The 13204-nt window shown below is 42.4% G+C and overlaps 1 protein-coding gene across 4 annotated transcripts in view; it reads left to right on the top strand.

Moving 5' to 3' along the window:
* LOC115204149 (leucine-rich repeat transmembrane neuronal protein 4) overlaps positions 1–13204 on the top strand; it is a 65377-nt gene that overhangs the window by 9849 nt on the left and 42324 nt on the right. The window lies entirely within an intron of this gene.

Genomic DNA, 13204 nt, shown 5'->3' with positions numbered 1-13204 from the left:
ATCTGTACTGCCCTGCCCACTTCACTGTTGCTCCAAGCAGAGGAAACTGCAGTTCTGAAATACATCAAAAAGAGTGAAGACTTCTGCCTGAAGCCCATACACGCTGCAGCGTACATGTTGGACCCCAAGTATGCTGGCAAGAGCATCCTGTCTGGTGCAGAGATCAACACGGCCTATGGTGTCATCACTACCGTGTCTCTCCACCTTGGCCTGGATGAGGGCAAGGTTCTTGGCAGTCTGGCGAAGTACACTTCCAAGCAAGGACTTTGGGATGGAGATGCAATATGGCAGTCGTGCCAACATATCTCATCAGCCACCTGGTGGAAGGTACTTTGTGGATCTGAGGCTCTTTCCCCTGTTGCCTCCATCATCCTCCAAATCTCACCAACATCAGCCACCTCAGAGCGCAACTGGTCCTTGTTTGGGAACACACACACCAAAGCACGCTGCAGGCTGACCAATACAAGGGTTGAAAAATTGGTGGCCATCCAGGCAAATTTGAGGCTTTTTGAGCCTGACAACGAGCCATCCTCAACAAGGTTGAAAGTGACAGTGAAGATTAGGCCTCAGAGTCTGATGTTCAAGAGGTGTACATTGAGGAGGTCCACAGAGAAAACATAGAAGCCTGAGAGGAAGACAACCAAAGCTTTAGTTTCTAGACTATCATTTTACAGATCTATGTTGAAAATGTTTTTGGAAGATCCGATGGATCATTGGGGATCATTCAATAATCCCTTTCTTTTGTTGTTCATCCCATGTAAAGAGTCAACTAATTTAATTAAAGTTAAATTCGTAACTAAATTTGTATTTTTTTTTCTATTGGAATTATGTGTACTTAGAATAAGGTAAAAGGTTTTTGTTTCTGTCTCCATATGATATGGTAAATGTATCCAATGCAAAACAAATCTACATTTAAATGTTATTAACATTAATTTGCATATATTTCCGTTAATTCCCATATATTCCCGTTAATTCCCACAAAGTTTCCACCTCTGAATAATCCCCAAAATGTGCAACCCTAGTTTCCATCAAATTGACTTGTTGCGGATAAAAGGCTGTGTGTGATGATGTAATGCACATAAGAGTTTCCGTCGCATTTTGAACTCTACTGATGGTTTTCTCACAGAAAATGTGGCGCTATATACCTTGTGTGCCCACTCTGGTATTGACACCTGCGCTAAAGCTAATAGCTCGCAGATACAGTGCGGGGTATAAGCCTACGTTATGAGATTATTATGGACAAAAGATCAAGATTATTTGAATTTGTCAAACGGCAGCCAGGCATCGATAATCATGTCACCAGAATAAGACCCTGGATATTTATTGTAAAGGAGCCTCAAGCTCATCACCTTGCACTTTCATCACACTGTGAAGTTCATCATAACTTCTTTCATCTGTAACCTAATAAACTTCATGTTTTCCAAGTCATAGTGGGAGAACCACACACCATATCATCACTTGACTCCAAGTTTACTTCAATAAAATGGTTATTATATCAGTATTTGCGTATAAAGGAGTTTCCACTGCCATTTCTCACATATATTAATTTTACAGACACAAAAAGATCCCCCCCTTCTCACACCCAGGTGGCGACACGCATCTCTGCGCGCTTGGCAGATATCTCAGTTTGGATGTCGGCCCACCACCTCAAGTTCAACCTTGACAAAATGGAGGTGCTGCTCTTCCTCCCGGGAAAGGTCTGCCCACTTCAAGACCTCCATCACGATTGACAACTCCACGATGTCCCCCTTCCAGAGTGCATAGAACCTTGGTGTGACCCTGGACAACACCCTGTCATTCTCTGCAAACATCAAACCAGTGACTCGCTCCTGCAGGTTCATGCTCTACAACATCCGTAGAGTACGACCTTTCCTCACACTGGAAGCGGCGCAGGTCCTAATCAAGGCACTTGTCAATTCCCGTCTAGACTACTGCAAATCCCTGTTGGCTGGCTCCCCACTTGGAGAGGCAAGGGGAACTGCACCTCTTTACCTTCAGGCTATGCTCAAACCCTATATCCCAACCCGAGCACTCCGTTCTGCCACCTCTGGTCTCTTGGCCCTCCCACCCCTAGAGGAGGGCAGCTACTGCTCAACCCAGCACTTCTCTGTCCTGGCACCCCAATGGTGGAACAAGATACCCCCTAAAGTCAGGATAGTAGAGTCCCTGTTCATCTTTCTAAAATGACTGAAACCCTATCTCTTTGAAGAGTATCTTAAATAATAAAGAAGTACCCCCCAAAAAGGTACTTATTTTTTCCCACTTACACTGATCATTTAAATCTGATTATTTGTTGAGGGAAAATGTACTTGATTTTGATGTGTTGTTGTCTCACCTAGTTATCTTAAGATGATTGCACTAATTGTAAGTCACTCTGGATAAGTGTTTGCTAAATGACAAAAAAAAAAAAAAAATGTAATGCCATACGAACCAGTTATCTGTCGGCATTGATATTTTTTGAATTTAGAAGAATAACGTTACAGTGCAAATTTCATTTGTAAAATAGTTTTATGTAATTTTGGAACTAAACCTCACTTGCACTGCACTGCTTTGTAACACCTCTTAGTTGTTTTGGTGGGCTGGCCCTCATCATCATTACAGTAGTTCACTTCTGGAGACAGTTTTGTAAACAAGATGCGGGCGAGAGATTATGTTTTTGTTAGAAGTCATGCTGTCAACATTTTCTCTCTTTCCCGCTTGCTCTTCAAAAGTTGCTCTTGCTGTGTCAACTGCATGTACAAGTAGCCAGGCTAGCTTACTACTGATCCCCCTGAAAAGATTCAGACAAATTACTCGACAGACTTGATCCTCTCAATCCGTATCTGACGTGAGATACATTTGACAGAAGTGCCGAAAGTAACAACAATTCTAGTGCCGAAACGTTTTTCATGTTCTAGCATCAAAAAAATACCGTGCAACACTACTCAGCACTAATACATACTTTAAACTGTCTGCTCTTGTGGCGCAAGGAGACACTAACAATGGTCAGAGAATGATTCTAGACTATGGATTCTCTTGCGTCTATCACTTTCCTTATCCACTCACTAACCTTAACACCAGAGACCTTGAGTTAGCCTGGGGTAATGTACTATAAAGGAAGTGTTTGATCTTGCCGTTTTTAATAGTCCTCCATTTTGTTCTTCTTTTAACCCCTGGTAACTACCCACTATAGAGGAGAGCATGTTTATATGTATGCAGCAGCTCAGGGTAGAATACCAGAGATGTTCTACTTAAGCAATAAGGCCCGAGGTGGTATGGTCTATGGCCAATATACCACGGCAAGGGCTGTTCTTAATCACGACGCAACGCAGAGTGCCTGGATATAGCCCTTAGCAGTGGTATATTGGCCATATGCCACAAACCACTGAGGTTCCTTATTGCAATTATTAACTGGTTGCCAACATTAGAACAGTAAATAAGTAATTTTGTGTCATACCTGTGGTATATTTAAGCAATAAGGCCTGAGGGGGTGTGGTACAGTATGTGGCCAATATACCACGGCTAAGGGTTATTCATATAAGGCAATATGGAATGCCTGGATACAGCCCTTAGCCGTGGTATATTGGCCAAATACCACCAACCCCCGAGGTACCTTATTGCTATTATAAACTGGTTTCCAACATAATTAGAGCAGTAAAAATCTATGTTTTGTCTTACCCATGGTATACAGTCTGATATACCATAGCTGTAAGTTAATCAGCTTTCAGGGCTCGAACCACCCAGTTTTTTATGTTTGATATAACACTGCTTTCAGCCAATCAGCATCCAGGACCCAAACTACCTGATTCATAATCACCAGTGGTGGAAAGAGTACCCAATTGTCATACTTGAGTAAAGATACCTTAGTAGAAAATGACTCAAGTAAAAGTGAAAGTCACCCAGTAAAATACTGCTTGAGTAAAAGTCTAAAAGTGTTTGATTTTAAATATACGTAAGTATCAAAAGTAAAAGTATACATCATTTCAATTTCCTTATATTAAGCAAACCAGACGGCACCATTTTTTAACTTATTTTTATTTATGCATAGCCAGGGGCACGCCCCATCACTCAGACTTAATTTACAAACAAAGCATCTGTTTAGTGAGTCCGCCAGATCAGACGCAGCAGGGATGACCAGGGATATTCTCGTGATAAGTGTGTGAATTCAACCATTTTCCTGTCCTGCTAAGCATTTTAAATGTAACAACTAATTTTGGTGTCAGGGAAAATGTATGGAGTAAAAAGTACAGAAATTTCTTTAGGAATGTAGTGAAGTAAAATAACCATTTTCAAAAATGTAAATAGTAAAGTACAGTTCAGATACAACGACAACGTATATTTACTTAATCAATCAAATTAATTTATAAAGCCCTTCTTACATCAGCTGATGTCACAAAGTGCTGTACAGAAACCCAGCCTAAAACCCCAAACAGCAAGCAATGCAGGTGTAGAAGCACTTACGTACTTCACTCCACTGATAATCACTGATATTGAATTTTTTTACGGACCTCTAACATACTCAAGTTGAATCTTATTCTTCATTTCAATGATTGGAACGAACTACAAAAATCTCTAAAACTGGAAACACTTATCTCCCTCACTAGCTTTAAGCACCAGCTGTCAGAGCAGCTCACAGATCTCTGCACCTGTACATAGCCCATCTTTAATTGAGCCCAAACTACTACCTTTTCCCCTACTGTATTTATTTATTTTATTTATTTTGCTCCTTTGCACCATATTATTTATATTTTAACTTTTAACTTTCTTCAAACTACAAATCTACCATTCCAGTGTTTTTTCTTGCCATACTTTATTTACTTTGACACCATGGCATTTTTTTGCCTTTACCTCCATTATCTCACATCATTTGCTCACATTGTATATAGTCTTATTTTTTTCTACTGCATCATTGATTGTATGTTGTTTTACTCCATGTGTAACTCTGTGTTTTTGTATGTTGTCGAACTGCTTTGCTTTATCTTGGCCAGGTCGCAATTGTAAATGAGAACTTGTTCTCAACTTGCCTACCTGGTTAAATAAAGGTGAAATAAAAAAAATAAAATAAATAAAATTTCAAAGACACATTAGAAATAAACCATTTTGAGCCATGTTATCTTAAGACCAAATTTTATTTCCCCATTGCTAGTAGTTCAACATCCATATTGATTTATACTTATCCAGGAAATCTATTACTGAGTGTGATTGAATAAGATTTATTTTTAGACATCCTATACCGTATCTGACCCATGCTATATGCTGAGGGCTTTGGCTATATGCAATATTTTTGGGTTCTCTGAAGTGCTCCACGGTGCAGCCCTCACGGTGCTGGCCGCTCTACTCACATGGGCACTCTGGGTAATAGCCTTTGTGTCAGCGCACCACAAGAGCACTGTGCATTCAAATGAAATATCAACTTGTCGCCCCGCCAAGGAAGATGACAGCTGACTCTGCCGTGGCCGCCAGAATCCAACTCAGTCTTATGAAAGAGCCAACCTCTGTTTTAGATGATTTTAAATTAGTTGCTTTTAAATGAACTGACCTTGGAGGAGCTCGATGCCATCAATGTACAGTATTTTAGCAACAGGGAAAAGCTGGAGGAATTTGGATACCTTTTTATTTGCAGCGCAATGTGCTAACTATGCTTATACCAGAACCTTGTTTCATGCCTTCGACTATGTAAAGAAGGTAAAGAATGTACTAACATTCTGCAACGGCCTTGAAGTAGAATGTTGCGGTTGAACATGGCATTGGAATAAGCTGAGCTGCCAGTTTTTATCCTTTTATGAGATGTTCCTCTCACTGATGATTGTGGCTGAAGTAGAGCACTGGGAGGCACAAGCTCAATGTGTTCATCCCAAAATCAGATGGAAAAGTAGCTGTAGTCTCTAAGTGTAGCATTATATCATTGGATAGAGAGGGTGCCAGATAAAAATCTGGCTCAAACTATTTTATGTCATGGTTATGTTAGCTAGGCATTGTGATGAATATAAAATAAGTGTGTGTGTATGCACTCTGTGTGTGTGTGTGCATGTCTCGGTGTCTGTAAGTCATTGTAGTCCTTTGTCATTGCACCTCTCATGTTCTTTCTTAATTCCCCTCGGTATGCCTACAGAGGCAGGCAGGGGCATAACGATTTGTTTTACTCTATTTATCTAATAGGCTTGTTGATTCATCTCTGTCAGGCAAGTGGTTTCTAGAGAGCATTAGCCCCACCTTGGGAAGGTGGACTCCTGGCAGGCCCTATATTATGTCAGATCCATGTGATAAGGGAAAATCAGCTTACGGCTGAACAGGATGTCACGTTTAATGACCAGTAATGACCTGATGATCAATCTGAGACGCGTGGCCAAGTCTCTCTGCCTGGCGCTCTTTAAAAGCCCAAGAGGGAGCCCGATAAAGACACTTCCAGTGGGTTTTATCGCTCCACGTCCGTTCAGAGATCTATGTTGTGCCAACGTGTGCTAATTAGCGTAGCCGTCATGCGAAGATGTCAATGAGCCCAAAGCATGGGAAAAAATGGTCCTTCCCCAGATTATATGTTACATCTGGGGAATTTTCCCAGATGTCCAGGTGTGTCTATTGATTTCCTCCCTATGGAGCGGCACGTGTGCTCATACAAGCCACCAAATGGGGTGTAAGTGATCTAATAGAAGAGAGGGTTCTCTGTAGGCTTACGGAGGGACATGCTAACCGTACCAATGGAATTACCATTTAGTTGAAAGTGATGAGTCTGTAAATTGCAATGGATGCTTGGCTAGCTCTGTTGGTGTACTCTTAATGAAGGTGAGGGCGCTGGCATACTGTATTGGTTTAATGACCTCAGGGCTTCATTTACACAGCAGCTTGAATCATCATTTCCAATACACAGTTTGAATCATCATTTCATAAACTACAAGAAGTGTTGGAGGCTGCATGATTTTCTCTCACAGAGGAGTTTTTCCTCCAACTATGAGCCAGAGAATCATGGGAAAAGAGATTATAGGAGGAAATTGCCTCTCCTGTAATGGATTTAATTTTGATGCCTCAGAATATCAGGATTATTCGGGGCTGCAATGGGTGACTGATCAAATGCAGCCTCAAATTGGATACTGATCATTTTGTGACCATACTTGTTAGTCAGAGTTTAAACAAGTTTACATGGGTGAAAGGCAACTGAAAGCCAGAACCAAAGGACTGTGAGATGAAAGATAAAACAAGGCACAGCGCATTTATTCATCCAAGACCAAGCAAGAACTCTGATCAGGGTGGTAACAGGCTACTAACAGGCTTCTGTTTCTTCATGTCTAGTGCATGTCCAGTTCTTTTACTAACACCACTGGACACGAAGAAACAGAAAGAACTTAATAGACACTAAAGCCAATAGTCTGGCCTTTCAAACCACCAAGGTCAGAACATGATCAAATACTGAGGGTGCACAGAATGTAAATGCAATTCAAAGCCCAGACACGTACTGCATTTAAAAAATCATGAAATCATGAAAACCATACGTCCTTTTCATCAGTTAGCTGTGGTTTTACCATATAGGTTAGGACATTTCAAATGAGAGATTGATATTCCATTGGAAAAAGGAAAACCTGCACTTACTGGAAATAGTCTTTTTAAGTTGAATTTTCTTAAACAGCTGCAAAAGATAATATTTTATCTCATGATTTTTTTTTACATACTATGACTGTGATATGTGGTTGTCTCACCTAGCTACCTTAAAATGAATGCACTAACTGTAAGTTGCTCTGCATAAGTGTGTCTGCTAAATGACTTAGAACATAAATGTACATTTCACATTTAAGTTTCCGTATTCAATAGTTTCATTGTGCACAAGTTCTTGAGGGCATGATATCTAGCATTCATCAGTGGCATGGTGTGGTAATTAGGACAGTCAATAGATAATAGTTGCACCTTTATGTCCTCACGGATATCGAGTGAGGAACACTGCTCTAGAAAATTGGCTGCTCTGACCAGGGGCCCCATTAGACTTGTCATACCTTCATTCTGACCTTTTGCCATCTCAGGATATTCGGTAATACCGGCACTGAACACAAGGGGTGCTATTTTTAAACCCCACTGTGCCACTGTAATTCGAGATTAGCAACACTAACAAGTACATGTAAAATTCTATAGCGAATGCTAGCTAAATGCTACAGAGCGCATTGCAATCATTGTATACAGTCTCTGACAAACTCTTTGCAGGACAGACATCCCAGCTCCTAAAGTTATACAAGTAACAAAAAAATGCTACTCAGAGTTTGCTGCACAAAAAAAATATTAGACAGCAAGGGAGGGGATTCCCTGCTGTTACCAAGAGAAGCTTGATTTTGCAAGAAGCTAACCACTTAGCTAGACAACTAGCTACTAAATAAGCAAACGAAATGTACAACTGCAGAGCATTTAGCACATTTTAGACAGTTAACTTAATAGTAATAAGATTCCATACTGTAGGTAGATCACCTGGCGCGTGCTGCAGTGACTGACTCACAAGGATCTGGTCTCTTGTCCTTGTGTGCTTGTAAACAAACACCATTTGACTGGGGACTACCGGTAATGTTCAAATTGAAAAATAATGTGATAGGTGAAATGAACAACGCAATCTGCTTTATCTCCTAACGTATTGCACAAGTTGACTGTAGGTATTTACATTAAAAGTAGCTACAAATATTGAAATACATTTTTAAAACTTCAAAGAAATAGTTTAAATGGTATTGAAGGTATTGAAAAACCATCCCATTGCTATTTCCAAATACCCCGGTATACTGTATATACCGCGGTTTACCGCCCAAGCCTAGGCACCATGTCAGTGTACTGTACAGAGCATCTGATCTCACACACAGTCATCCATCCGTAGACTACAGACCTCCTTGATAACTAAAGCAGCAATTCAGCTGAAGGGGCCACTTCATGGACACATGTCAGTGCTCAAGGGAATCCAATGACATGTCTGAGGCTATAATCCTTAATTTAATCGGGCATCCCCCCTCTGTTTTCGTATAAATCTGAGGGATGGGCCTAGAGAAATTTAACAACTTTCAAATTCATAGACAGAGCTATGGATGAAAGAACTGTAATATCACAAGATGGTGATGATAGACATGTTCACCCTGTTTCTAGCTCCTAGACAACTTTGCAGTATTTGTTTTGAGTGTGTTTTTACTTACATTATTTGCTCAGAACGTTACTTGTATTATTACCTACAGCTGAAAATAACTTTTGGATATTAGATCGGTGGTCACTCACCAGACATTTGAGCAGAAATTCGACTTCCCTGAACTGGACCCTTTGTTTGAACTTGAGCAGCTCTATTCAATCCGGGGACTGCAACGAAATGCTGACGCCGGAAAAGAGGAAGAAGAAGTAGGGCCCTAGTCAGACTCAAGTGGCATGGATATCATCCACCACTTCTAAGTATATTACTCGCTAACGTTCAGTCCCTGGACACTAATGTAGACAATCTCAGGGTGAGGATCTCCTTACAGAGAGACAGGGACTGTAACATACTCTGTTTTACGGAATCATGGGTCTCTCCGGATATATTAGCCCCGGGACAGGAAGAACAAACATTCTGGGAAAAAGAAAGGCAGAGGGGTTTGTTTCATTATTAACAACTCATGGTGTGATTGTGGTAACGTACAGGAATTGAATTCCTTTTGCTCTCCGGATTTGGAATACCTCACCATCAAATGCCGACTGCATTACCTCCCAAGATAATTTCTTTGGTCATCGTCACTGCCGTGTATATTCCTCCCCAAAACAACACCACAATGGCTATAAAGGAACTACACTGGACTATGTGCAAACTGGAAACCATGTATCCTGAGGCCATATTTATTGTAACCTGGGACTTTAATAAACGAAATCTGAGGAAAACGCTACCGAAAATCTATCAAGACACCTCCTGTCCTACACGCGCATCATGGACTGAATCATTGCTACTCTCCCTTCAAGGATGGCTACAAGGCCCTCCCCCGCCCTGTAGCCATTGCATCCATTCGGCTCCTCCTCACCTATAGGCAGAAACTTAAGCAGGAAGTATACGAAGTAAGGACTGTTCAACGTTGGTCTGACCACTCGGACTGGGAAATGTTCATGTCGCCTCTGAGAATAATATCGACATAAACACTGACTGGATTCATCAGGAAGTCGATAGAGAATGTTGTTCCTACTGTGATGATTAGAACTTATCCCAACCAAAAACTGTGGATAGATGGCAGCATTCTCACAAAACTGAAAGTGCGAACCACTACATTCAACCATGGCAAGGTGACTGGGAACATGGACGTGTACAAACAGACCATCTATGACCTCTGTAAGGCAATCAAAGAGGCAAAACAACAGTATAGGGACAAAGTGAGTCGCAATTCAGCAGCTCAGACACGAGATGTACAGTACCAGTCAAAAGTTTGGACACACCAACTCATTCCAGTTTTTTTTACTATTTCTACATTGTAGAATAATAGTGAAGACATCTGTCATCATGAAGTCATTTGAGAGGCTAGCTAAGGACCATATCACCTCCACCTTACCCGACACCCTAGACCCACTACAATTCACATACCGCCCCAACAGATCCATGGACGTCGCAATCACCATTGCACTGCACACTGCCCTATCCCATCTGGACAAGAGAAATACCTTTGTAAGAATGCTGTTCATCAACTACAGCTCAGTCTTCAAGCCCATCATTAAGCTCAGGGACCCTGGGTCTGAACCCCTCTCTGTGCAACTGGGTCATGGGCTTCCTGATGGGCCAACTCCAAGTGAAGAAGGTCGGCAACAACACCTCTGCTACGCTGATCCTCAACACGGGGGCACCACAGGGGTAAGTGCTCAGCCCCCTCCTGTACTCCCTGTTCACCCATGACTACGTGGCCAACTCAATCATCAGGTTTGCTGACTACACAACAGTGATAGGCCTGATTACCAACAATGACGAGACAGCCTACAGGGAGGAGGCGAGACCCCTGGCAGAGTGGTGCCAGAAAAATAAACAAAACAAAGGCGCTGATCATGGACTGCAGGAGAATTGCAGAGAAAGCACGATCCCATCCACATCGACAGGGCTGCAGAGGAGAGGAAACACTACCATCTAGAAGGCAGAGACAGTACAGATGCATCAAAGCTGGGACCCAAAAACTGATAAACAGCTTCTCAGCACCTCTTCAACCACAGGAAGCTGAAGAAATTAATCTTGGCCCCTAAGACCCTCACAAACTTCTACAGCTGCACCATTGAGAGCATCCTGTCGGACTGTATCACCGCCCAGTATGGCAATTGCACTGTCCGCAACCGCAGGGCTCTACAGGGGGTGGTGTAGTCTGCCCAATGCATCATTGGGGGCACACTGCCTGCCCTCCAGGACATCTTCTGCACTCTGTCACAGGAAGACCAAGAAGATCATCAAAGATCTCAGCCACCTGAACCACGGCCCGTTCACCTTGCTACCATCTATAAGGTAGAGACAGTACAGGTGCATCAACGCTGGGACAGAGAGACTGAGAAACAGCTTCTATCTCCAGGCCATCAGACTGTTAAATAGTCACCATTAGTCGGCATCCGCCCAGTACCCTGCCCTAAACCTAAGTCACTGTTACTAGCCAGCTACCACTAGGTACTCTACCCGTACCTTAGAGACTGCTCCCCTATGTACAACACTGTTCACTTTAATAATGTGTACATACTGTTTTACCCACTTTATATGTATATACTGTATTCTAGTCATGGTTCATCCTATATAACAACTGCTGTACACACCTTTTCTATACTGTTCATACACACCATCTTATATATATTCCGGACTCTGACATTGCTCGTGCTGATATTTATAGATTTTTACTTTTGGATTTTGTGTGTATTGTTTTGGATTTCTAGTTATTACTAAACTGTTGGAGCGAGAATCACAAGCATTTTGCTACACTTGCAATAACATCTACAAATCTGTTTACATAACCAGTAAACTTTGATTTGATTTGACCATCCATGATATCAAAATTATATTTTTAACCATGTTTTAAGGCTATACAGTGTTTGTTTACATTTACATTGTTTACAAACATTGGTAAAATAAGCTTATATTTTGGGTTCTCGGGATGTGTGACAGTTGAACTAAACTCATGAGGCATTATAAGTTATATTCTTCAAGAATCAATGGGTATGGGGCCTCCCGAGTGGCGCAGCGGTCTAAAGCACTGCATCGCACTGCATCGGTTTGATCCCAGGCTATGTCACAGCCGGCCGTGACCGGGAGACCCATGAGGCAGCGCACAATTGGCCCAGCGTCGTCTGTGTTAGGGGAGGGTCAGGCTGGCCTGGATGTCCTTGTCCCATCGCACTCTAGCGACTCCTTGTGGCGGTACGATATTTCCTCCAACACATTGGTGCGGCTGGCTTCCGGGTTAAGCGAGCAGTGTGTCAAGAAGCAGCACTTGATGGGGTCGTGTTTTGGAGGACGCATGGCTCTCGACTTTCACCTCTCCCGAGTCCGTACGGGAGTTGCAGCAATGGGACAAGACTGTAACAACCAATTTGGATATCACGAAATTGGGGAGAAAATAAAGAATCAATCGGTATATATCATTATCCCCCCCCATTCTCTCTAGCAAGTTGTTCCTTCCACTGTCAAACCATCCTAGAGTACCCACGCCCCCATATGCTCCCTAGTAAGTGGTTCATTCCACTGTCAAACCAGCCCAGAGTACACCCCCATTCCCCCTAGTAAGTGGTTCATTCAACTGTCAAACCAGCCCAGAGTACACCCCATTCTCCCTAGTAAATGGTTCCTTCCACTGTCAAACCAGCCCAGAGTACCCCCCCCCCCCCCATTCTCCTTAGTAAGTGGTTCCTTCCACTGCCAAACCAACCCAGCCAGAGACTAGAATCTGAAGCTGTCAGGTCGGAGTCTGTCTAAGGAGAGAGCTCAGCTGAACAGCCCCATCCTGTTGCTACCTCAGCCTGCCTGCACAGCCGTTTTGCTCACAGTCACTTCACGCTGTCTTTATGTGCAAAGGGACGACATCACACAGCAGGCAGCAATGTGTCTCAATTAGAGCTAAATCTACCGGTGTTCTTGTTTCCCAGCAAACGGTTTAAAATGGAGACAAGCCGTTACTGTCTGCTGCACAAAGAGAACAAAGCAAAGAAAGAATAGGATCAAAGCGTTGAATCACCGAGGGGTTGAGAGGAGTGTTATTTGTAGGGTCTTGTCTCCTGTTTATCAGGGCATGTGCTTAGTCTGTGT

The sequence above is a fragment of the Salmo trutta genome, chromosome 12, assembly GCF_901001165.1.
Source record: "Salmo trutta chromosome 12, fSalTru1.1, whole genome shotgun sequence".
NCBI lineage: Eukaryota > Metazoa > Chordata > Actinopteri > Salmoniformes > Salmonidae > Salmo > Salmo trutta.
Note: the sequence above shows the minus strand (reverse complement) of the source record. Positions and strands in the feature narration are given on the sequence as shown.